Here is a 24,121-nt window from a genome sequence, read left to right as displayed (position 1 = left end):
TATTAAATTAACCTTTCATGTTTTATAGCGTTGCACTGCTGGTTATGACTATGGGAATGGGTTAGGCACAACTCTCCTCCCCTGCAGTCTCAATAAAGTTTTCTCATTGACTTCTTCTGAGACAGACGATATTTGATTAAGGGGTGGGACTCTGACTACAGGTGGCTTTCATGTGAGCAGTGATAGTTGTTCAAGCTAGAGTCAAATTCTGCTTTATTGTCAAAGACCATATGTACAGCCATACACAGAAATTTGAAATTGACATAGCCCTCAGTGTACACTAAAACAATATAAAGATAAAAAATAAAAAATAAAATAGGAGTCTTATGTACAACACAATACTATACAATTATATAAAGAGCAAGTTTGTGTGCAAGTGGGTGGGGGTGAGGGGTGGGGGGCAGTCAGTGAAAAGCCAATGGTGGTGGTTCAGTTTTGTATGGGGGTTCAGAGGGAAGAGGTGAATGCAGGTCTCGAGTTTGTGTGAGAGAGCAGCGAGAGAGCCATGGTAGCATTGCAATTTCAAATTCCTCTGTATGACTTGTAACAGCAGACTGGCGAAGAAGGAGTGGCTAGCAGGTCCGAGCGAGCGTGTGGTGTGGAGGTTAGCCGAAAACTCGAAGCCAGTCAGTTAAATCAAGCAACAGACCTTTATTCGTTGTCAGCAACATAAGACCATACAAGCCAGGTCTCCACGGCTCTACTCTGTCCGTACATACATGTCGGTAGTCGCCGGCGCCAGGCCGTTACAAGTGTGAACAGAACACGAGCTGCATGAAATTGCTGCCACGCTATACTGACACACACACCCACTAGGAGACTCCCCCAACTACTACAATAGTAGCCCCCAGCCCCCCCGCACAGTGGTGCTATAACACAATAAGGGTTGTTACAGACTGTATATATGGTCTTTGACAATAAAGCTGACTTTGACTTTAAAGGTCCTGTAGTGGAATCAGATCAGCAACACAGGTTAAAACAGCAGGCTTGCTACAGCTGGAAATAAGCACAGCTGCACATTCTGAACCACACCAGAGTAGTCTATGCAATGACCTAAATGTCAACAATACCTGGAGTCGTGCTCACAAGCAGCAGCTGGATATTGTCAGAGGTCAATATTATCTGTCCTTTCTGTGCCTTCAGGATGTTATAGAGTAAAGTGATTAACACGGTAATGGCCTCTATAAACAAGGAAATATAGCACCAATGTGATAAATGGAGAACATCAAACATCGGTGAAGCTCACAGACTTGTGTTGACTTTTATGTGATACAGAGGGAAAACATTCAAGTCAACCTTCATAACCAGATCCTGGAACGTTCTCCAGTTATAGCAGGCAGCTGTAAAACGATGAGTGATGGATGCATTACTTTATGTGCAGTCAGTGGTCATGGAAAAGAAGTCCATAAAAAAATACTCACTGTTCTAGATACTTTGATCATTACAGTATGATGTCACTGCTCCAAATTAATTGTAAACAAAACTATGAATGTTATAGACATAGTGCATGTTTGTAGGTTGTCCTCCTAGTCGAGTGGCAAATCTTGACGATACTTTATATAAACATTGCCTAGGGCACTATGAGCGCCGACATCTATATGCCGTATAAAATAATATAATATATACAAATGTCACGATCTTATATGTTTGCACATTTGACAGTTCAAACAAGCACCACTTTGTTGTCTGCTGGGTGGGCAGCATCAGTGCCAAAGATACCAGCAGGATCAACAAACAAATCCACAAGTTTGGAAACATCATTAATTAGAATTTGGAGGCATTTGAGAGAGGTCACTGAACAAACTGCTCTCCATCATGGATAAACCATCACACCCACTGCACTCCACACTCTCCCTCAGACTGACACAACCTCACTGCCAAAAAAAGAACACTTCAGGCAATCATTCCTACTATTTTCTACAAATCTGCATAACAACTTTTCATTCTGTTACAGGTGAGCACACCTGTCAGGCATAAGGTCCTAAACATACTGTATATTTGTATTATACCTTGATGCAGCTGTTGATGCATATTATTCATTAATGTAATTTGCACTTTCCTCTTGAAACAACGTTAGTCTTACTTGATTACTGACTGTTTTCAATTACAGTTTCTTTTAATGCTTTTTTTTGGTGGTGGTTGGGGGGGGGGGGGTATTACTGTTGTAAGTATATACAGTGGCTTGCAAAAGTATTCAGCCCCCTTGAACTTTCCCACATTTTGTCACATTACAGCCACAAACATGAATCTATTTTATCGGAATTCCACGTGAAAGACCAATACAAAGTGGTGTACACGTGAGAAGTGGAACGAAAATCATACATGATTCCAAACATTTTTTACAAATAAATAACTGCAGCACTCTCTCATAGTATAGTTATCATTTGTTGTGTTTTCTTGACTTTAATATGTCCATTGTGGGAACAAAAAGTATCTATGAAAAGGTATGTCAGATTGGAGTGATGTGTTGTAGCACAATGTATCATAGCATACTACTACTACTACTACTACTACTACTAATTATAAAAACAATGACACAGTAAAAGAACTAAAACAATGAAATTACCACTATTAACATTCTTTTACTGAGATAATTATCATTAAAAACTGTATTATTAAGTCTGAAAAAACAATGACAAAGAAAGGCAATGCATTTCATAAGTTTTTTGATATGTTGTGTATATATATTGCAGTTGTTTATGTGCATTAATTCAAACTTATCTATGAAAAATTAAGGAGAGTCGCATTTGAGTTGGTTCAGTTTTAAGTGACGAATTAAGGAACTGCCAGCAACAATCAGAAAAGCTCAGTTTTTCTTACCCAGAGCGAAAACAAGCCAGCCATCCATGATGATGAGCAGCTGCACATCAGGTTTCCCATTTGTCTAGTTTGGTAATATTTTAAAGACGCCACTGTGTGAGTCTGCGTGAAAACATTCAGCTGAGTTACTCTGCTTTACAATAAGCTATCAAATTATACAGCGCCTGATTGTTTTACTGCATGTTCAAGAAAAGGTTCCTTATCTTTGTCCATAAGTTACCTATAAAGAACTTCAAACTGCAGTCCAGCTTTGTAGAAGGTGCTCAATTAATAAATATGGTGTGATTTACTGTACAGAATGTGCACTGAGTGAAACCTGAAGTGTCACTGGTAAATCTAAGCTTCTCCAAACTTTTAATATTGTTTTTATTTTTATATTAAAACTTCATAGTAGAGCTGGGCAATATAAGATTTTTTCATATCACGATGTTTTTTTCATTTCAGGCGATAACCATATCTATCACGATATAAGCCAAATAACTATATTTGTAAGATTTAAATGTGAAATAATCAGCAGCTTGTTTTTATTTAAATATTTATTTCCCATAATAAGTTCATCCATTAAGCGGACGCGAATGGATGGATGAAGTTCAACAGGGTAGATGTACTTAAGGAACATGAGACCTTTTCAGATAAATAAAGGCAAATATTGCAAACTACACAAAAGGCAGCCGCTAAAGCGTTTAAGTTTCAAAATAGAACAAACGAAATAGACTAAATTGTCAATTCCACTTAGAAACAAAATATTAATTCTAAAAATAAATCTTAGTTTGTTTTACAGAAGAACAGACAAAACTGACTAACTTTTGTCAATATCAAATAAACTGAGAACTAAAAGGAAATTCTCAATCTCTCCTTGTTGTATAGCTTAGCTTTTCAAACAGTTTTAACAGTTACTTTAGTCTGACAAAAGCCGAATGACGAATTAGCGCTTCCAGTCAGAGACTGAGGCTACGTCCACACGTACACGGGTATTTTTGAAAACGGAGATTTTCCGTTTTCGTTTTAAAAAAAATAATCCCGTCCACACATAAAGGCAGAAATGAAGGAAAACGCTGCTGTGAACATGCCAAAGCAGCAGGTGGCGCTAGATTCCTAACAGTGCAGAAATGTTGGCCAATCAGAAGTCTAGAAGCCTCGGTGGGAAAAAGTAAACAAAGCTGGGGCATAGAAGCAGAACAGAGTCGTATGTGTGGATGGACAGTAACTGTGTGTATATGTAAGCATTTAAACACTGCAGAGAGTAGAATTAACAGTAACAGTATTGTAGAAATTCATTTCACCGAAACAATAACGTGGCGCACAGTGTGACGCATGCACCAGTTTATTGTATTTCCAGACTTGTTTTCAGCACAATTTACAGTGCACGCTACTCTGTTTTTTGTCAGACTTGAAATAGCCGAAATACCTTCACACTACGGAACTTCTGTGGCTCTTCCGTTCGACAATCTCTCCGGCATTGGAACCCTCATCTGTTTTCTCTTCGGTAACCTTCGGTCACGCTCGGTTGATTTTTCTAGTCGGCACTCTCATTTCCTCCATTACCCAGGCGGTACGGTGGCTGGCTGCTTCCCAAACAAATACACATGTGCGGCTTGGCACTTGTGCTGTACGTAACAAGTCACGCGACGTGACGCTGCGGCTGTGATTGGTTCGGCTCTGCGCTACGTAATTTGGATTGCTGACCTTTTTTTTTTTTTTAAAGAGGACAAGAGCGGCGAGGTCTATCGCGATAGTTTAATTTCTCTATCGAGTAAAAGTTATATCGCGATACATATCGTTATCGTTCTATCGCCCAGCTCTACTTCATAGACAATGAGCTATCAGAATTAGTTTCGACTATGGAGCCTGAGTGTGTGAATAAAACACAGGAAACCAAAGTAGAGCTCAAAAATATATATATTATGTTTGTTTTGAGAAATGTATAGACAGATGTACAAAAAAAATATGCATATATATCACAAACAGAAATAATGTTGACAATACAAAACAGCTTATTAGGTTCCAAAAGGAGGTGGGATGAGGTGTAGTCCAGTATGAGATTTAGTTTAGTTACATGGACCTGTGATAGGTCATGTGTCATAGTTAAATTCAGTCCATAGGTTTACGATTCCTACCGCAACGTAGCGGTGGTCGGGTGGCTCGCCATCCCGCGCTGATCAGGGCTGATCGCGGGAGGAAAAAAAAAAAACCTGACCTAAACAAGGTCAAAAACATAAATTATCATTCACCGAAGAAAATGAAACAGCATTCTACTGCTGTGACAAAATAAATACATAAATCCATAAATAACAAAGACAAGTAATTAATACCATGTTTCATACACCAAACCATCTCTTATAATGAATTTCATTCAACATACTATTATAGAAAAACATTCTCATGGGTCCCATCAAAGTATATCAGCAATAAAGCTAATAAACATTATCCAAAGTTACTCAAGTATATTTACAAAACTCATTTAACCACAGGTGTTGCGCAACAGATTCAATAATCTCAATGGAATTTAACTCCATTCAAAATCTCATAGGCCGTTTTGGCATTTCACCAGAAAAGTAACAAAAACATCCAAAACTGACAAAACTACAAAAATCAAATCACTCGTTCAACTCTAGATACGTTAAGTCAACATTCGGCCATAATGGAATAAACAAAAACAACAATATTCAATAAATAAAACTAGTAATTGCACTTATTGTCGCTAGCCTAGCATTAGCTTACCGGCGTTTTAGGATGTTCGATCGGGGCTCCGCATTTTCATTAATTGTGACAAAACAAACAAATAACTCACCGTTGAGTCGATTGTGAGGTGGTGTAAAGATGGATGAATCGGCCGGGTTATTGCACGCTGTCAACTGGTCTGCAGTGTAAAATTTGTCGATATCTGACAAGTACGTCAACCACAGGGACAACAGCAGCCAGAGGAGGGACATGCAGCTGATTGACCCGGAACTTATATAGGGTTCATTCCCGCCACAATAAAGGGACTGGCGGAAGTGGGGTCAGAAGTTACCGTGGTTACACTCAGGTCTTTTAGACTCTGTGGTGGCCTTAGCCATCTTTTAAGGTGTGGTCTGCTGGGGTGGCAGCATCTCTGCTGGGGACAGGAAGAGACTGAACAGGCTGATCCGCAGGGCCAGCTCTGTTCTAGGATGTCCTCTGGACCCAGTGGAGATGGTGAGTGACAGGAGAATGGTGGTTAAGCTGTCATCCCTGTTGGACAACATCTCCCACCCCATGCAGGAAACACTGACAGCACTGAGCACCTCCTTCAGTGGCAGCCTGCTGTGTGGGACGGAGAGACTTCGCAGGTCTTTCCTCCCCACTACTGTCAGACTCCACAACAAAGACTTCGCAAATGACCAAACACACACATCCACATATGTGCAACAGCAATAACACTAAGTGCAATACTCTTTTTCTGACAATGTTGTACTTTACACAGTTGTATATAGCATTTGTATTCTATTTTATTCTGTTGTATATAGTGTTTTATTTTATTCTATTCTATTGTGTACAGTATCTTATTCTTATCCTATTCCAGTGTTTTTTCTCATTTTTGCTATGTAACTTTGCACTGTCCACTTTCTGCTGCGACAAAACAAATTTCCCACGTGTGGGATTAATAAAGGTTATCTTATCTTATCTGATTATCATAGAGAGATAACATTCAATAAACTAGTACTCAGTGGTTTGTAATGTTAGTTAGCAGCAAAAACATGCTGACCATGTTAGTGGTTTCACATAGTTTCATCAGCCATCAACACTAACTAATATATCTCTTCACTCTACAGCAGGAGAAGGAAAAATATAAATTATTTTAAATACATGCTGCAAGTGTTTTTATCTCCCATTCTCACCCCGAGACATAGTGATTGATTTCTCACTGAGCAAATCAGCTGATCACTGTTTAACCTTTCATTCTCAGTTTGTGTTTGGAGTTTACTGCTGTCTCCACAGCGCCCCCTGGTGTCCACAGTTTGTTGGTCATGACCCAATTGGTGTCCGTTTCCCACAGCTGAAGCTCACAGATTTATCAGGAACTTATAAACAGCAAACATGAAATTAGATGTCAGCTGTTGTTGTTAATTTATTATTAAAAGGCTGTTCTCTTTCCATTCTAGCTGAATGCAACATGTGGACATTAAAATCCATTACTTCAACCATGAAAACAGGCACACACACCAAGAACTAAACAGTTAAAAGAGTTTCAAATTTCAGATTTTGAAAGGATTGCCATAAAACAACAACTTAAGTCTGCATCTTTTTTATTTACATCATCTCATTGACTGGATTACTTCATATCAGAAGTGACAAAAAATGAAGCCCAAATATAAGTAAAGGACAGTGTCACATCGAGATACTTTTTCCCCTGCGGACATATTGATGGATGTTATGATTTCCAATTGTCTTCTGTAGGAAACTGTTATGTTTGTGGTGTGATACACATGTAATAACCTGTTATATAGTAACCTGTTTGGTTGTGTTCCTGCTGTTGCCTGGAAACTTTTACAGAGCTCAGAGGGAGAGGTCCCCCCTACATTTAGAACAACCAGGTAGAAAACTATAAAGTTTTTGAACCTCTAATTAAACTATGTTTATAACTGAATTATTCAGCTGCTGCAAGGCAGGGACTCTGTGCTGGCCGACCTGGCCAAGTCGACATTGCCGGTTAAACAGAGTGTCACGGCCAAAGCTGCTCCCCTCCGTGAGGCCGCCGAGATCCACGTCCTCATCACCGGAAGCCTCCACCTGGTGAGCGGAGCACTCAAACACCTGGACCCAGCAAACATCTCTTATATTAGTCCATGTTTTATCCTTTGAATCCGCTCTTGCATTATTAAACTCAAAAAGTAGCGCGCATCAGGGGTGGGCATGGCCAAAACAACAAACAAAACATTCTAGTCATGAAATGGAACTGACTTACCTGTAATCAGAAACCCAAAAGAAAATTCAGGCCTCTTACCTGTCTCTCTAACCTAAACGGGAGAAAAAGGTTCTAAAAGAAAACTGCATCCCACCCCTACAGCTACTAGATCAACAAAAAAGGTCTGTTCACACTATTTACAATATATACAATGCAGCCAAGCTCTTCTCATCACAGAAACACATTCACACAGCACACTACAAGGCACAGGGCTAAATGCACAGCTCGTTTGAAGCAGGATGTAGGCGGGGCTGCCAGTCTGGACGGGCCACAATAAGGCCCGTCCACATTCTCAAGTACGCGAGTCTGGACTAGCCAAGAATGCACGGGAGTACGGACTTGCCAAGGACGCGAGCACGGACTCGCAATTTGTACAATTGGAACACCAGCATACTTGATGATGTCGCAGGTCCGGAGTCCCCCCCCCCCCCCCCCCCGTCTAATTTAACAGTGATTAATATATTATGAAGCTTAACTTTAATCTCAGCCAAACCAATTTACTCAGGAACAAAGGAAACACTGAAATAAACCAAGAATTAACATTTAGAAGTGATCTTGATAGGTTTGTAGCTTGAACCTATTCGCTGGAACGTTAAGACAATATAATTACACTGCAAGCAAGACGCAAGTAGGCAAACTTCTTCATGGTACTCGTGCACGGGAGAGAACCAGACAGAGCGCCGTTCCTTCGCTTGACCCCAGTAGCTCTCGTCCGTCCTCCCGTAACACTGTCCTTTTATTGAGGTTACATGAATATGCATAGGTTCATTAACATACGACGTCTACATACAAACAAAGAGTACCTTGCCTGTGTGTGTGTGTGTGTGTGTGTGTGTGTGTGTGTGTGTTGCTGATCAAAGGGTCAAACATCCTTGGTCAGGAAGAGGGTAGCCTCCCCCTCACCCTAGATGGTTCATCCTAGATAACACGGTGAGGAAGTCCTGCAGTTCATCTAAACAAAGAGCACTTAGACTAGAACAGACGTAGCTACGTTAATCCTACCATAAAACAATAAGACACGGTATGACCTCTCATGCTCCCAAAGTGCTGTCTAATACACACAAAGTTTGCAGACTATCAAGGATCAAAACCTCTACCAATCTACAACTAATTACAAAACTCTAAGCATATATAAGTAAATATTTCTAAGCATAAATGACAATCAACAATACAAATCTAACATTTCCCCCCTTTTTGACCTTTATGCTTGAAAAGTTCCCAGGTATGAATACCTCATGTCTGACAGTTTCAATGCAAACCTTTTTATACTCAGCATATGTCAAATCACCCTAAATTACTGAAAGGTACACAGTTTAATAAATGTATTAGCAGTTACCCCATTCATTGAGCTCATCTCATGGCAAACTGCATCTTACGAGCAACCAAAGAAATTGTTAATTTAATAGTGAAACTAAAAAAGTAACATTTTCAAAAACATCTCAGCTTGGTGGTGCTTCCTCCGGGTGTGCACATCACATGTCTCTCTGCAGAGTGGTTTAAGCTCTGCAGGGCGTCATGAATGTCTCTTCCAGTTGTTTCCATCACTGTCCATAGGACCAGAGTCCAAATGTATGTAGAATAGACATTCAAACATACCAGTTGGTTTTGTTGTTCGTCAACATGGGTCTCAGCTATTTCCAAGCTGCAGACCTCTCAGCACTCTAGTTTTATGGCCTCTTACCAGCCCCCATCACCTGACTTCAGACCTTCGTCTTGTGAGGGGGATATTTATGACTCCTTAATTGTCCACGCTCTGCAGAAAAAGCTCTCTGTGGAAAGGGTGCTGGGTTCCGTCATCTTACTGCTGTTATGATCCCAGCAGCCTTCAGAGTGTCATCGTATGCACAGTATAGTGGCACAGCATTAGGTGATGTTCATAGGAAACTGCTGTCATCACCACCATAGCTTCTGGTTCCTGTGCTTTCACAGAATCATGATTTCATCCCCGAACTCCTTCTGCGCTGTCGATGGAGCTTGGCACGCTCCCCTCATCCCACGAGTTTTCATGTTCCAACGCTGCTGAAGGTTTAAGGCAGAGCACGTCGTACACCTTAGTTGTCTTCCTCAGCGTCAATATTGAATCTTTCATTTTATTTAAAATCTCCTGGAAACTCAGTAGCACAGCTCTCTGTGTGATGTCTGCTGTGCTGAAGATGATCTCTGATCCTCCTGAAGCCTCTCTCCTGGCCTCAGCTCCCATCTTGTGGACGATCCTCTCCTCTATTTTGCAGGCAGTTTCATGGTCCTTGCTGTGGCTCCAAGGTCTGATCTCATGATGGGCCCCAACCAGCTTGACCTTTGACCTCAACCACTGCCTGGCTGTCAGCTATGCCTGGAATGGTTCACGCTTCTCACTGGGCCTCTGAAGATTTCTCAGGAGATTACTGCTGCACCTGTATTTCCTTGCTAAGAAGAAAAACTTCTATTTGGAGAGCATTTCAACAATCATCAAACCACATTCTTTAGTTCAGTGAACTTCACTTATAGGCCATCAAAGCCTCATCTGAACATGGATGCACCACTTGCATAGGTTTAATATTTGTAAATAAAACGGCTAATCACACAAATCACTGCAACAATAATAGTAAACATTGTTTAATGTTAATCCTTGCACTCCACCTCTTGACGCATGGACATTCCCATGCGTCAACTCACCAAACCTGGATCCCTGTCTTAAAGAAACAGATTAGCTAGATCATGTCCCAGGCAACATCAGGGCATCTCCTCTGGAGTAGCTCCGTAACCCTGCAATAAAAGATGTTAGCGTGTGTTGCATATTAAGTTTGCTTAACACCTGGCTCTCCCAGGAGCCTGCATACACACCATCACGGCCTGGAAAGCAAAATCTGGAAGTGAAATCAAAATTCATACCTGTAAACAATTGTATCATAAGAGTAATAAGCATTCAACATCAGCAAGACAAGTGTCATGTGCAGGTTTTCTCAAATCAGTAACTACAACTATTACCCTAATTCACCTCAGACATGGATTATCCCATGTACTCTGTTAACATTAACCCTTTACAGCCGATCGGAGCGGGCACGCTCTGTTTTGCGTAACTATTTTTAAATCCCGGTAGCTCTGCAACCAAGTAAGCTAGCGCAATAATTTTTTTTTGCATATGAAACTGGAGGAGTTGTACTTACATCTTATGCCATCAGCTTGTCCTAGGTCACAGTTTCCTTCCACATATAGCTTTGCAAAAACTGCATAAAAATCACTTGCAGCAACAAAAACATGATATTCCAGAAACACGCTTCGCCGATCCATCAGCTGTTTGTAACACTTCCTACGTCCATCAGCACGAACTATCACATGACCGCATGACCTGCCCGAAACCGGAAGTGACGTCATTTTGCGGAAATGTAGTTTTTTACGATCGGGGCCTTATGAGCTTGTGTTTTACTTGTTATGTGTTTTAAAAAGTTATGTTTGACTTTATGACTTTCTGTGTCGTTTCTGGGATGCTTAAGACTCATATTGCACTGCTGGAAATCGTTTATTTTGATGCATATGCTGTTATTTTGCAAATTTGCACTATAATATTTATTTTCGTTTTTCCTGCAGTATATAAAAATTGGTGTATTTCAAAAATAAAACTATGAAGACACTCAAAATAAATTTCCTGTGGTGGGAAACTAGTTTGTGTAACTTTTTTGTATTTACAGTTTTGAGGGATAAGCCTCTTAAATTTCTCTAACTAGAAATATATGTTAAAAAAACAAAAACGATTTTCAATTTTTTTGTAGTTTATTGCACTTTTTTGCAATTTATGTAATTACTATGCACCTAATGCAGACATATTATTAAAGTTTGGGCTATAATGGTTGTATTGATGTATAGCAACTTGAAATGCTCCCAAAAATGGCTCCACAGCATGTAAAAATATAATATAAGCTCTGGCGAACTTGGTTCTATGGTAGGTCTTAAAGGGTTAATGTAATCAGTGACTTCTCTTAAGCAAAGTCACTCCACTCATATATTATTATTATGGGTCCAAAGTGGCCAGCAAATGAGCCCATAATAAACTATTCCATAAATACCGTAATCTCTTATTTGTTTTACTCATGTCACTTGTCCGCTTCAGCTGAATCTACTACAGCATTCTCAAAGAAACAAACATTAGCAATACACATTGACTGTGGTCAGACGGAGGTCAGACACAGGTCAACAGATTCTAGAGGTGCCATAAAACACCATAAAGTTAACACTCGCTGTGGAAACAGTAACACTGGTCTCATCACAGTATGTCTCAAACTATATTAATTTCTCCATCAACATATGCCTGTAACTACAGTTTTCTTCACACATAAACCCAGAAATCTTGTAGTAGAGAAACATTAGCCAGTATTCCTATAAATCACATGATCAAACACATGAAGAACCGTAATGCTGTAAAAACGAAAATGCAAATGTTAGCGCTTGCGCAGGCGTATGCATACTTTGTCACAGATATCTCTGTGAGCACACAAGCTAGTGAATGACACACACATAGTAAATTCACAGACACAGAAAATGGCATTTAAAATGTTAAATCATCACGCAACCTCGAGTGTTGCTGTCATCTTTCTGCTTCTGTAAAGGGAAGCACACACAGACTCATCTGCACCCCTGCCAGGCGGGGGTCAACTTCACACAGTCGTGTTACATCAGTAAAGTCTTGTCAGCTTTTGTCAGCTTTTACCAGTCAGTCAGTTTGTTTTCCTTTCACTCACTCATTCATGCATTCATTCTTTCTTTCTTTGCTGATAGTGGAACCTATCGTCGCATTTAGTTTCCACTCTCAGCAAAATGACGTCATTTCAAAAAGAAAAAGAAGAACTTTAGTTTGGATTACATCGCTGAATCCTTTTGGACTGGGACTGTCATTTAATAATTGTCCCAAATAAGTGGCTTTCTCCAGAGTCCATTTAAATGTGGAGAACTCACTTGGCACAATTTTCTCGACGACGTGTAGCGCTTTTAATTCCCGACGTGCAGATCTGCTTAAAGAACAGAGATTATCAAACAAAACTTTCAGTGCACTGTGAAAGTATCAAAATAAAAAGGCCTTGTTAAGTCATGACACAAGCTCCTCATCTCAGGAGGGTAAATCATACCATTAGCATGGTTTATCATACCATCATACTAATCGGCAGGCTCAACTTCACAACAAAAGAAAAATCATCAGCTAGATTCACTCCAAATCAACCATCAGCTGCACAACACACAACATAATCCTAATGTCTTATTAGCTATGAGTTTAATTACCAGGTCTGTGCTCTTCACTCATTTAGGCCACAGATCTATTTTATTCAATTTTCCTTTTCCCTTCATCATAAAACATGTGACATGCTGTCATGCACTTCACAAAACAGTCTGTTCTGACGTATTCAGAGTTGTGTATCTAAATACAGGATTCACTCGCACATCAAAGCAGGAAACTCAGTGTTTTAGAGTCTCCACTCAACACACAACAACTCCAACACATCTCATTCACTCATACTAGAATTCAGTCACCTTTCATTAATCTAAAACCGATCAACTAATTTGCATATCAGCTATTAACCCACTAAGTTGACAGGACGACAGAAAAGCATGTTCAAAATAGTATCACAAAAGACAATTTCCCTCATACAGTAAATTACATGTGCTGCCTCAATCAAGCAGGAAGCTTCTCCCAATTTACCATTTTAACAACTAAATTTATTGTCTGATCACTGGTTGGTCAAACCAGGATCTTTTTTCCCACAAAAGTTAAACTGTTGTCCTGCAACCTGGAGAGTCAATTTTTTGCATTGGATACATTCAGTATTTAATAACAAGTGTCTGCTAAATTGACACTAATTTAACACTGATGAAAGATAACAAGCTAATTTTCATTGCATGGGTGTTTGTGTTATTAGGCAGGTCTAATGCATGTCTGTGGAGCTGCATCTCCAGCAGAGCATGTTCTTAAAGCTGCCTTTCCTACACATTTCTCTGCTATTATTTAATCATTTCTTAACTAATGTGCTATGAGTCTTCATGAGTCATTTTGTGTTTGGAATTGTTAGTAGGGTTAATGCATGTTCTGCTTGTGTGTGTGTGATTTTGTATATGTTTCTATTTTCGCAATGTTTCAGACTCCGTCTCAATTTTCCAACTTAAGCAGTCAGTTTTGTTTTTCCCAGGTTTGCTAACCCAAATTTTGATTTCCCACATTAAATAATTCCTATGTGTTCTCACCTAGTCTTCTCACTCTGTTGTCCTCTCCCACTTCAACAGTCCAATAGCAGGCAGTTTCTCCTTCAGCTTTGTCCTGTCCCTCCTCTGTTGCGGTTGATTTTGTGCTAGTGTCTGAAGTGCTGCCGCTGCCTTCTTGGGCGACTTCTTAGCAGCTGCTGCCGGTTTCTTGGCTTTGGCCGCGGCGGGCGTCTTAGCTTTGGTCTCAGTAACCCTGTTCATCTTGAAGGATCCGGAGGCCCCGGTGCCCTTGGTCTGCACCAGAGTGCCCTTCGCCACCAGACTCTTGATGGCGGTCTTGACACGGGCCTTGTTCTTGTCCACATCGTAGCCTCCGGCAGCCAGAGCCTTCTTGAGGGCGGCCACGGACAGGCCGTTGCGCTCCTTGGAAGCGGCCACGGCTTTCACAATCAGCTCGCCCACGCTGAGGCTGACCTTCTTGGGCTTGGAAGTCATCGTCTTCTTCTTCTTGGCCTGAACCTCGGTGCAGGGCGTGTTTATGATGGAGCCTTTCCCACCACAGCGCTGGCACGTTGAACGCATCATGAAGGGTCCATTTCTTTCATGTCGCTAGCCAGCATGCTAGCTGCATGTGGCTTGCCCGAGTCACTCAGTCCTTTTTGAGCATTTCAACATGCTGCCACCGCCATCTTGCTCGCCCCTCCGTGGAATTCATCCAATCAGACAGGAAGATGGGTTTGCTTTCTTCTGCTGCTGCTGTTTATCCACATTGCTGCTGCTTTGCTGGGACTTTTTGTGCTCAGGACTTGCTGCTGTCTCTTTATCATGGAGCTGCATTCCTTATCTTCAGGGAGGAGTGAGCTCGCTTGTGAGGTTGAGAAACACATGGCACTGTAAATAAGTCAGCCAGAAACTTGGCCTGCATGTTTCCAATGATGTTAAACTATAACTTTCTTCCGACCGCTGCATGTGGAAAATTGATTCAGGTCTGCTTTTCACCTGAAAGTGACAAACTAAGACATTTCATTATTATCATCACTGCTTAATCAACACACATCTCTCTCTCTCTCTGTGTTTTTGTGAACAGTCTTTTCTTAAAAGCAGAAAATGAAATTGTAGATGTTTTTGGCTGATCAACACAAAACCTTTTTCCTATGATTTTTCTTTTTCATCTACAATATAAGTTCATTCTCTTTTTCACCCTTTTTTTTCTTCTTCTTTACAATAGCTGGTGATCTGCAGAATCACCGCTCTCACTCACGATCAAAGGCAATTACTTTTACACAGCGCACAAAAACACTGTGACGTCAGACACATTCACACTCACTTTGTCATCTGCAAAAATAAATCACATGGCTGATGATATGTGCCATGGTGATCTGTAAATATGATCACCAGTTTATTTAACTATTTTTCAACCCAACAAACAAATAATCAAAAACATGATGCTGATGTTATGAACACTCTACACACAAGTCAAGATGCAGGAAAACTGCTCACGGAAACGCTGCACACTCCCTGTTTCCCCCTCTTTGAGTAGTTCCCAGACAGCTCTTGATCTGATAACGTGTAGCTTGCTCATCAGCTCAGAAAAAAAACTGCAACGCAACATCACACAGTAGTTGCTCTGCCCACAGCGGCAAAGTCTTACACTTTCATATTCAACACAGCTCCTCCATCATGTACTTTTAGATGTTTCATACAGGGTTCAGCATATTAGTTATTTTCACAGGTGTGCTCCATATCTCAACAATGGTTCATAACAAGACGACAGTCTTTCACACAGGTCAAGTGCCTCTATGCACTTCATTAGTTTAAATATTTACCTATATCACTTCACCTCACATGTCATTGTACTGAATTTAAGCAACCACAAGCTTAATGTAGATTACTTTTAACAACTATCCACCTCAATTAAATCTATGGTCTGGCACACAGGCTGCTGTCGATCAGGGCAAGCTAAAGAATAAACATTGTGTCAGCAAGGGGTGGGGGGAAAGCCATTCACCAGAGCATATCTTAAGTGCTGCTGATGTGGGCTGGCCTTCTCCACAGCTCTCCAAGGCTGGTGTGTTTTCTGAAAACTTCTAACATTTGAATCTCTTCCATTTATAAGCCTGCGATTAACCGCACGGCTCAGGTCCGCGTGACCGCGCTCGCGTGAACCCGCGCAGCTGTGGAGCCGTCGCTCTCTCTCTTTTTTACATAAATACTTTGTGCTGCCAGGAGCAAAGTCCAGCACAAACGTCTGTCTCCCTCCGACTCACTCTTGGTTGCTTAGAAACCCATGATAACAACAACAGTCGGTGTCACAGACCACATGTTCTACTCCGCACACACTCACACACAACAACAACAACAACGACGACGACAATGACAACAACACAAAATAGGCCTACCGTCCAGCACAATCTGGACCCCGCGGAACTTCTCAACGCCCCACAAAGTGGCGGAGAACTCACCTCTCGCCACACAAAGTAGCGAGGAACCTCTTGCTCCACAAAGTAGCAAGGAACCCGGGTATCGCTCCACAAAGTAGCGAACTTCTCAACGCCTCACACAGTGGCGGAGACTGCACAACCACACGGTTATAGAGTCGGGCTCTTCTCAACGCCTCACACAGTGGCGGAGACTGCACAACCACACGGTTATAGAGTCGGGCTCTTCTCAACGCCTCACACAGTGGCGGAGACTGCACAACGACACGGTTATAGAGTCGGCCTCTTTAAACTTACTTGGCGTTGCTTAGAGTGTAATATCAGCCCGAATCCCGCCGACCGTCATTCATCGAGGAGAAAAGACAGACCGCGAATCCACAGGAACTTCCTGGCTGACGTCAGTCTTTCAGCGTGCCTCTCCTCCCCTCGGTGAATGCGATTCCAGGGCTCCGGCATCGAAGGACCAATTAATGATAGGTTTGTAGCTTGAACCTATTCGCTGGAACGTTAAGACAATATAATTACACTGCAAGCAAGACGCAAGTAGGCAAACTTCTTCATGGTACTCGTGCACGGGAGAGAACCAGACAGAGCGCCGTTCCTTCGCTTGACCCCAGTAGCTCTCGTCCGTCCTCCCGTAACACTGTCCTTTTATTGAGGTTACATGAATATGCATAGGTTCATTAACATACGACGTCTACATACAAACAAAGAGTACCTTGCCTGTGTGTGTGTGTGTGTGTGTGTGTGTGTGTGTGTTGCTGATCAAAGGGTCAAACATCCTTGGTCAGGAAGAGGGTAGCCTCCCCCTCACCCTAGATGGTTCATCCTAGATAACACGGTGAGGAAGTCCTGCAGTTCATCTAAACAAAGAGCACTTAGACTAGAACAGACGTAGCTACGTTAATCCTACCATAAAACAATAAGACACGGTATGACCTCTCATGCTCCCAAAGTGCTGTCTAATACACACAAAGTTTGCAGACTATCAAGGATCAAAACCTCTACCAATCTACAACTAATTACAAAACTCTAAGCATATATAAGTAAATATTTCTAAGCATAAATGACAATCAACAATACAAATCTAACAGATCTAAGTGACTTATATATCATGTTTAACCTCAGTTGCGAAATCTCAGTTAATAAAACTAGTGTACATGTATGCCTTAATAAAAAGAAACAGGTGAGATGTTAGAACACCTTTATTTTTATTTTAGTGAACACTCAAAAATTACAATAGACAGCTGCTGGGGTTTGGAAGAGAACTGAACACATATTTAAAATATAATCTGATTATTTTGAAGCAGCCTTCAAAATCTCCACGTATTAACATTATTAATGCTGTTTTTGTTCCAGGTGAAAATCTTTCCTCCTGAATTGAAATATATCTCAGCCAAAATGATTTACTCAGGAAAAAATAAAACACTGAAATAAACCAAAAATTAACATTTCGAAGTTACCTAAGAGACTTGTATATCATTTTATCCTGAGCAGCAAAAGACAGCGGGGGGATTGACAACGATGTGCCGGGAGTCTGCTGTTGTCACCGGCTAATCCTCGACCTCCCAGTCTGCTATGGAGCTGGTGGGTAACAGACGTCTCAGAAAATGTCGGAGCACGTTTGGAAATATATGATATCTTGATAAATCGAGCAGATGTTTGAAGTTTACACAGCTACATTCTCGCTTGAAAATAACTTAAAAGTTTATTTTGTGACCCAGAAAGAGTAATATTTAAAAGTTTTTAGCCACGCTCGTCCACCATTGCCGCGTTTGAGTTTTGGGCGAAATGCATTCTGCGATATTTAGCTGTACCAAGTCCACACAAGTCACTACCAATGCATGTTCGATAAAACAGCGTTCTTGGCTTGATGCGCACTTTGAATTGTAACAGTACTTGGTCTCCGACTGATGACGTATCACGAGTACACGAGAACGCAAGTACGCATAAGTACGCATAAGTACGCATATTGAGACAGGCCTTCAGGCTGTGTCCCAATCCAGTGACCGCACACTTTGGAGTACGCGCAGTTCGCATACTATGTACGGTGTGTACTAGGAAGTACAAGAAGTGCAGAAGTGAGAGGCTTGTGAAATAGGACGGTCTACCCTTCAAATTTGCGTCACCAGCTGTACCTTCCCATATCACTCCTCCCGATCAGCAAAATGGATACAGACCACATCCTTGCGTGTGTAATTTCTCTGCTAATGGAAGAGCTCCAACAACTCACCCGTCACAGACGGCTGATTCTGTTGCAACTACGAGACAACCACGTTCAGGTACAGTGATAAATACATGTCGACATTTCTCCCCCCTCAGATATTTGACGTGTGTACCTGTGTACTAGCGTAACACCCTGATATATACCATTGAAGATGTGAGTCCCAGATAGGAGTGTTTGCACCCGTAGCCTGCACACTGAAGCAGTACATCCTAGGACATTCTACAAAAGTGCAATTAACAAAAAACCCAAATACTGTTTCCACAAGTACAGTGTCCATTGTCTGCTAAAAGAAGAACAGCAACAGTCAGAATAATGACAAGAATAAAACAATGTCTGTCATTTCCTGTATTTGCCTTCACCAGACCAGACCCCTGTACTGCAGAATTAACCTGAGTGTGCCAGTCCTGGACAGATTCTTCAATAATGAGGACACCAGGCCTGATTTTCGCCTCAGCAGGGAGTCTGTGAGAGCACTGATGAATCAACTTAACCAGGTTTGGAGACATGGTTGGGATGCCCCGATTGAGGCCCTTGTGTTCCTTTTCTGGCTGGCAAGTGTAGCATCCTACAGGGTCGTGTCCAGGGTGTTTGTAATACCCTGTTCCACTGTTCACCGCATTGTGCACACGGTCACAGAGGAGGTGTGGCCACTCGCCACCAGGTCATCCACCTCCCTCGGACCCCAGAAGACCTAGATGCCATGTCCAATGGGTTTGCACAGCTGGCAGGACACAGAGCCTTTGTGAAAGCTGCTGGTGCAATTGACTGCTGCCAAGTCTGCATCAAGCCTCCCAGTGGCCCTGATGGTCAGTGCTACAGGAACAGGAAGTTGTTCCCGTCTATAATCCTGCAGACGGTATATAACCATCAGGGTCGCTTTGTCAATACACATGTGGGCTGGCCGGGGTCAATGCATGACTCCAGGGTCCTCTGCAGCAGCCCACTGTACCGACAGGTCTGTAACCCTCCCCCAGGGCATTTCATCCTTGCAGATGGAGGGTACCCATGTTTCCAACATCCACTCCCCCTCATCACCCCCTACAAGAGGCCAGTCCACGGTGTGGGAGCCCAGCGCTTCAACGCACATCATTCCAGGGCATGCTCTGTCATAGAGCGTGCTTTTGGAATGATGAAGACGAGGTTCCGTGTCATCTTTCTGCAAGCGCTGGACCTTTGTGCCACATGTACGTCAGTCTAATACAATCATCATTGTTGTTTGTCGAATCATAATGGTAACTGTAGTGTGTAATCTGGCATGTACACTGTGCTTACAAGACAAAACATATGTTGCAGGTCATAACAGCATGTGCCATTTGCATAATATCTGCATTGGTGCTGGTGACATTGTGGCCCCAGATGAGGAGCCCGAGGATGATACCAAAGATGAGGGGGAGACTGGTTTGGAGGCAGTCAGTGGTGCACACTGGCGGGACCAATTCAATTCAATTCAATTCAATTTTATTTATATAGTGCCAAATCACAACAAAAGTCGCCTCAAGGCACTTTATATTGTACAGTAGATACAGAGAAAAGCCCAACAATCATATGAACCCCTATGAGCAAGCACTTTGGCAACAGTGGGAAGGAAAAACTCCCTTTTAACAGGAAGAAACCTCCGGCAGAACCAGGTTCAGGGAGGGGCGGCCATCTGCTGCGACCGGTTGGGGTGAAAGAAGGAAAACAGGATAAAAGACATGCTGTGGAAGAGAGACAAAGATTAATAACAGGTATGATTCAGTGCAGAGAGGTCTATTAACACATAGTGAGTGAGAAAGGTGACTGGAAAGGAAAAACTCAATGCATAATGGGAATCCCCGGCAGCCTATGTCTATTGCAGCATAACTAAGGGAGGATTCAGGGTCACCTGGTCCAGCCCTAACTATATGCTTTAGCAAAAAGGAAAGTTTTAAGCCTAATCTTGAAAGTAGAGATAGTGTCTGTCTCCCGAATCCAAACTGGAAGCTGGTTCCACAGAAGAGGGGCCTGAAAACTGAAGGCTCTCCCTCCCATTCTACTTTTAAATACTCTAGGAACAACAAGTAGGCCTGCAGAGCGAGAGCGAAGTGCTCTAATAGGGTGATATGGTACTACAAGGTCATTAAGATAAGATGGGGCCTGATTATTTAAGACCTTGTATGTGAGGAGCAGGATTTTGAATTCAATTCTGGATTTAACAGGAAGCCAATGAAGGGAAGCCAAAACAGGAGAAATCTGCTCTCTCTTTCTAGTCCCTGTCAGTACTCTTGCTGCAGCATTTTGGATTAGCTGAAGGCTTTTCAGCGAGTTGTTTGGACATCCTGATAATAATGAATTACAGTAGTCCAGCCTGGAAGTAATAAATGCATGAACTAGTTTTTCAGTGTCACTCTGAGACAGGATATTTCTAACTTTAGAGACGTTGTGCAAGTGGAAGAAAGCAGTCTTACATATTTGTTTAATATGTGCGTTGAAGGACATGTCCTGGTCAAAAATGACTCCAAGGTTCCTCACAGTGTTACTGGAGGCCAAGGTAATGCCATCCAGAGTAAGAATCTGGTTAGACACCATATTTCTAAGACTTTCAGGGCCGAGTACAATAACCTCAGTTTTATCTGAATTAAAAAGCAGAAAGTCTGCGGCCATCCAGGTCTTTATGTCTTTAAGACATTCCTGCAGTTTAACTAATTGGTGTGTGTTATCAGGCTTCATGGATAGAGCTGTGTGTCATATGCATAGCAGTGAACATGTATGCTATGTCTTCTAATGATACTGCCTACGGAAGCATGTATAGTGTAAACAGAATTGGTCCTAGCACCGAACCCTGTGGAACTCCATAATTAACCTCAGTGTGTGAAGAGGACGCTCCATTTACATGCACAAATTGGAGTCTATTAGATAGATATGATAGCTACAAACCACTGCAGTGCAGTACCTGTAACACCTACAGCATGTTCTAATCGCTCTAATAGGATATTATGGTCAACAGTATCGAATGCTGCACTAAGGTCTAGCAGGACAAGCACAGAGATGAGTCCACTGTCAGAGGCCATAAGAAGATCATTTGTAACCTTCACTAAAGCTGTTTCTGTGCTGTGATGAGCTCTGAAACCTGACTGAAACTCTTCAAATAAACCATTCCTTTGCAGATGATCTGTTTGCTGTTTGACAACTACTCTTTCAAGGATTTTTGATATGAAAGGAAGGTTGGAGATTGGCCTATAACTAGCTAAGACTGCTGGGTGTAGAGATGGCTTTTTGAGTAAAGGTTTAAATACAGTCACCTTGAAGGCCTGTGGTACATAGCCGATTATTAGAGATATGGCAGGACTTCTTTGAGCAGTTTTGTAGGAATGGGGTCTAAAAGACACGTTGATGGTTTGGAGGAAGTAATTATTGAAGTTAACTCAGAAAGATCAATTGGAGAAAAAGAGTCTAACTTAACATCAATGGTACTAAGAGTAGCTGTAGATAATATTACATCTGTTGGATGATTATTGGTAATTTTTTCTCTAATGATTAAAATTTTATTTGTGAAGAAGTTCATGAAGTCATTACTAGTTAACGTTAAAGGGATGGTTGGCTCGATAGAGCTCTGACTTTTTGTCAGCCCGGCTACAGTGCTGAAGAGAAACCTGGGGTTGTTCTTATTTTCTTCAACCAGTGACAAATAGTAAGATGTTCTGGCTTTGCAGAGGGCTTTCTTATAAAGCAGCAAACTATTTCTCCAGGCTAAATGATGATCCTCTAAATTTGTGACATGCCATTTCCTCTCCAGCTTAGGAGTCATCTGCTTTAGGCTACTTGTTTGAGAATTATACCACGGAGTCAGGTACTTCTGATTAGAGACCTTAGTTTTCACATGAACTACAGTATCCAGAGTCGTACGTAGTGAGGAGGTAAAATTATTAACAAGATAATTGACCTCTGATGGGGTAGTGTTCAGATAGCTGCTCTGCTCTATAAGCATTGAAGATGCTTATCCACCAGTATGTGAATGTGAGAGTGAATGAATAGTGGAATTGTACAGCGCTTTGAGGGCCCCGAAAAGCGCTATATAAATGCAATCCATTATTATTCATTATTATTAAGATGATTACAGTGGGTGGATTATATTCTTAAACTTAGTTACAGCGCTTTCAGAAAGACATCTACTGTGATAAAGTCTACTCTCCACTGCTGTGTAATCAATTATTGTAAATGTAATCAGGAAATGATCAGACAGGAGAGGGTTTTCAGGAAATACTGTTAAATGTTCAGTTTCTATGCCATATGTTAAAACAAGATCTAGAGTGTGATTAAAGTGGTGGGTGGGTTCTTTTACATTTTGAGAGAAACCAATTGAGTCTAATAACAGATTAAATGCCATGTTGAGGCTGTCATTTTTAGCATCTACATGGATGTTAAAATCACCCACAATAATTATTTTATCTGAGCTGAGAAGTAAATCAGAAAAAAAGTCTGAGAAATCAGACAGAAACTCTGTGTAATGCCCAGGTGGACGATATATGATAACAAGTAAGACTGGTTTCTGAGTTTTACAGCTGGGGTGGACAAGACTAAGCATCGGGCTTTCAAATGAATTAAAAGTCTGTCTTGGTCTTTCGTTGATTAATAGGCTGGTGTGAAAAATTGCTGCCACACCGCCCCCTCGGCCTGTGCTTCGAGATTTCTGGTAGTTAGAATGACTCGGGGGTGTTGATTCATCTAAACTAACATAATCATCCTGCTGCAACCAGGTTTCTGTAAGGCAGAGTAAATCGATTTGTTGATCAATTATTAAGTCATGTACTAACAGAGACTTGGAGGAAAGAGACCTAATATTTAATAATCCACATTTCACTGTTTTACTCTTTGGTTCAGATGTGGATACTGTATTGTTCCTTCTTTGTGATTTTTTATGTTTAAGTTGTTTGTTGCTGGTTTTTAGTTTGTTTTTTGTCTTTTTGGGAGCTGACACAGTCTCTATGGAGATGGGTTTTCTGGGGGGGTAGCAGAAGGAGAGAAGCTGCAGAGAGGCGTGTAAGACTGCAACTCTGCTTCCTGGTCCCAACTCTGGATAGTCATATTTTGGGGGGTTTAATAAATTTGTCCATATTTCTAGAAATGAGAGCTGCTCCATCCAAAGTGGGATGGATGCCGTCTCTCTTAACAAGACCAGGTTTCCTCCAGAAGGTTTGCCAATTATCTATGAAGCCCACATCGTTTCTGGGACACCACTCAGACAGCCAGCAATTTAAGGAGAACATGCGGCTAAACATGTCACTCCTGGTCTGATTGGGGAGGGGACCAGAGAAAACTACAGAGTCCGACATTGTTTTGGAAAAGTTACACACCGATTCAGTATTGATTTTAGTGACCTCCTCCCGTGTAACCGGGTGTCATTACTGCCGACGTGAATTATGATTTTACTGAATTTACGTTTACCCTTAGCCAGCAGTTTTAAATTTCCTTCAATGTTGCCTGCTCTGGCCCCTGGAAGACAAATGACTATGGTTGCCGGTGTCTCTAGCTTCACATGTCTGAGAACAAAATCACCAATTACCAGAGTTTGACCCCCAGCGGGTG

At 41.6% G+C, this 24,121-nt stretch overlaps 1 long non-coding RNA gene and 1 pseudogene across 2 annotated transcripts in view; both read right to left on the bottom strand.

Moving 5' to 3' along the window:
- The window catches only part of LOC145424396 (uncharacterized), a 223,292-nt gene that overhangs the window by 2,128 nt on the left and 197,043 nt on the right, over positions 1-24,121 (bottom strand). The window lies entirely within an intron of this gene.
- LOC113016924 (histone H1 pseudogene) lies at positions 8,386-15,057 on the bottom strand (annotated as a pseudogene). The gene has a single exon (XR_013905121.1). The product of XR_013905121.1 is annotated as a histone H1 pseudogene (transcript).

The sequence above is a fragment of the Astatotilapia calliptera genome, chromosome 23 (genome assembly GCF_964374335.1).
Source record: "Astatotilapia calliptera chromosome 23, fAstCal68.1, whole genome shotgun sequence".
In the NCBI taxonomy this organism is placed as follows: domain Eukaryota; kingdom Metazoa; phylum Chordata; class Actinopteri; order Cichliformes; family Cichlidae; genus Astatotilapia; species Astatotilapia calliptera.
The sequence above is the reverse complement of the archived record's forward strand: the minus strand, read 5'-3'. Positions and strand labels throughout refer to the sequence as shown.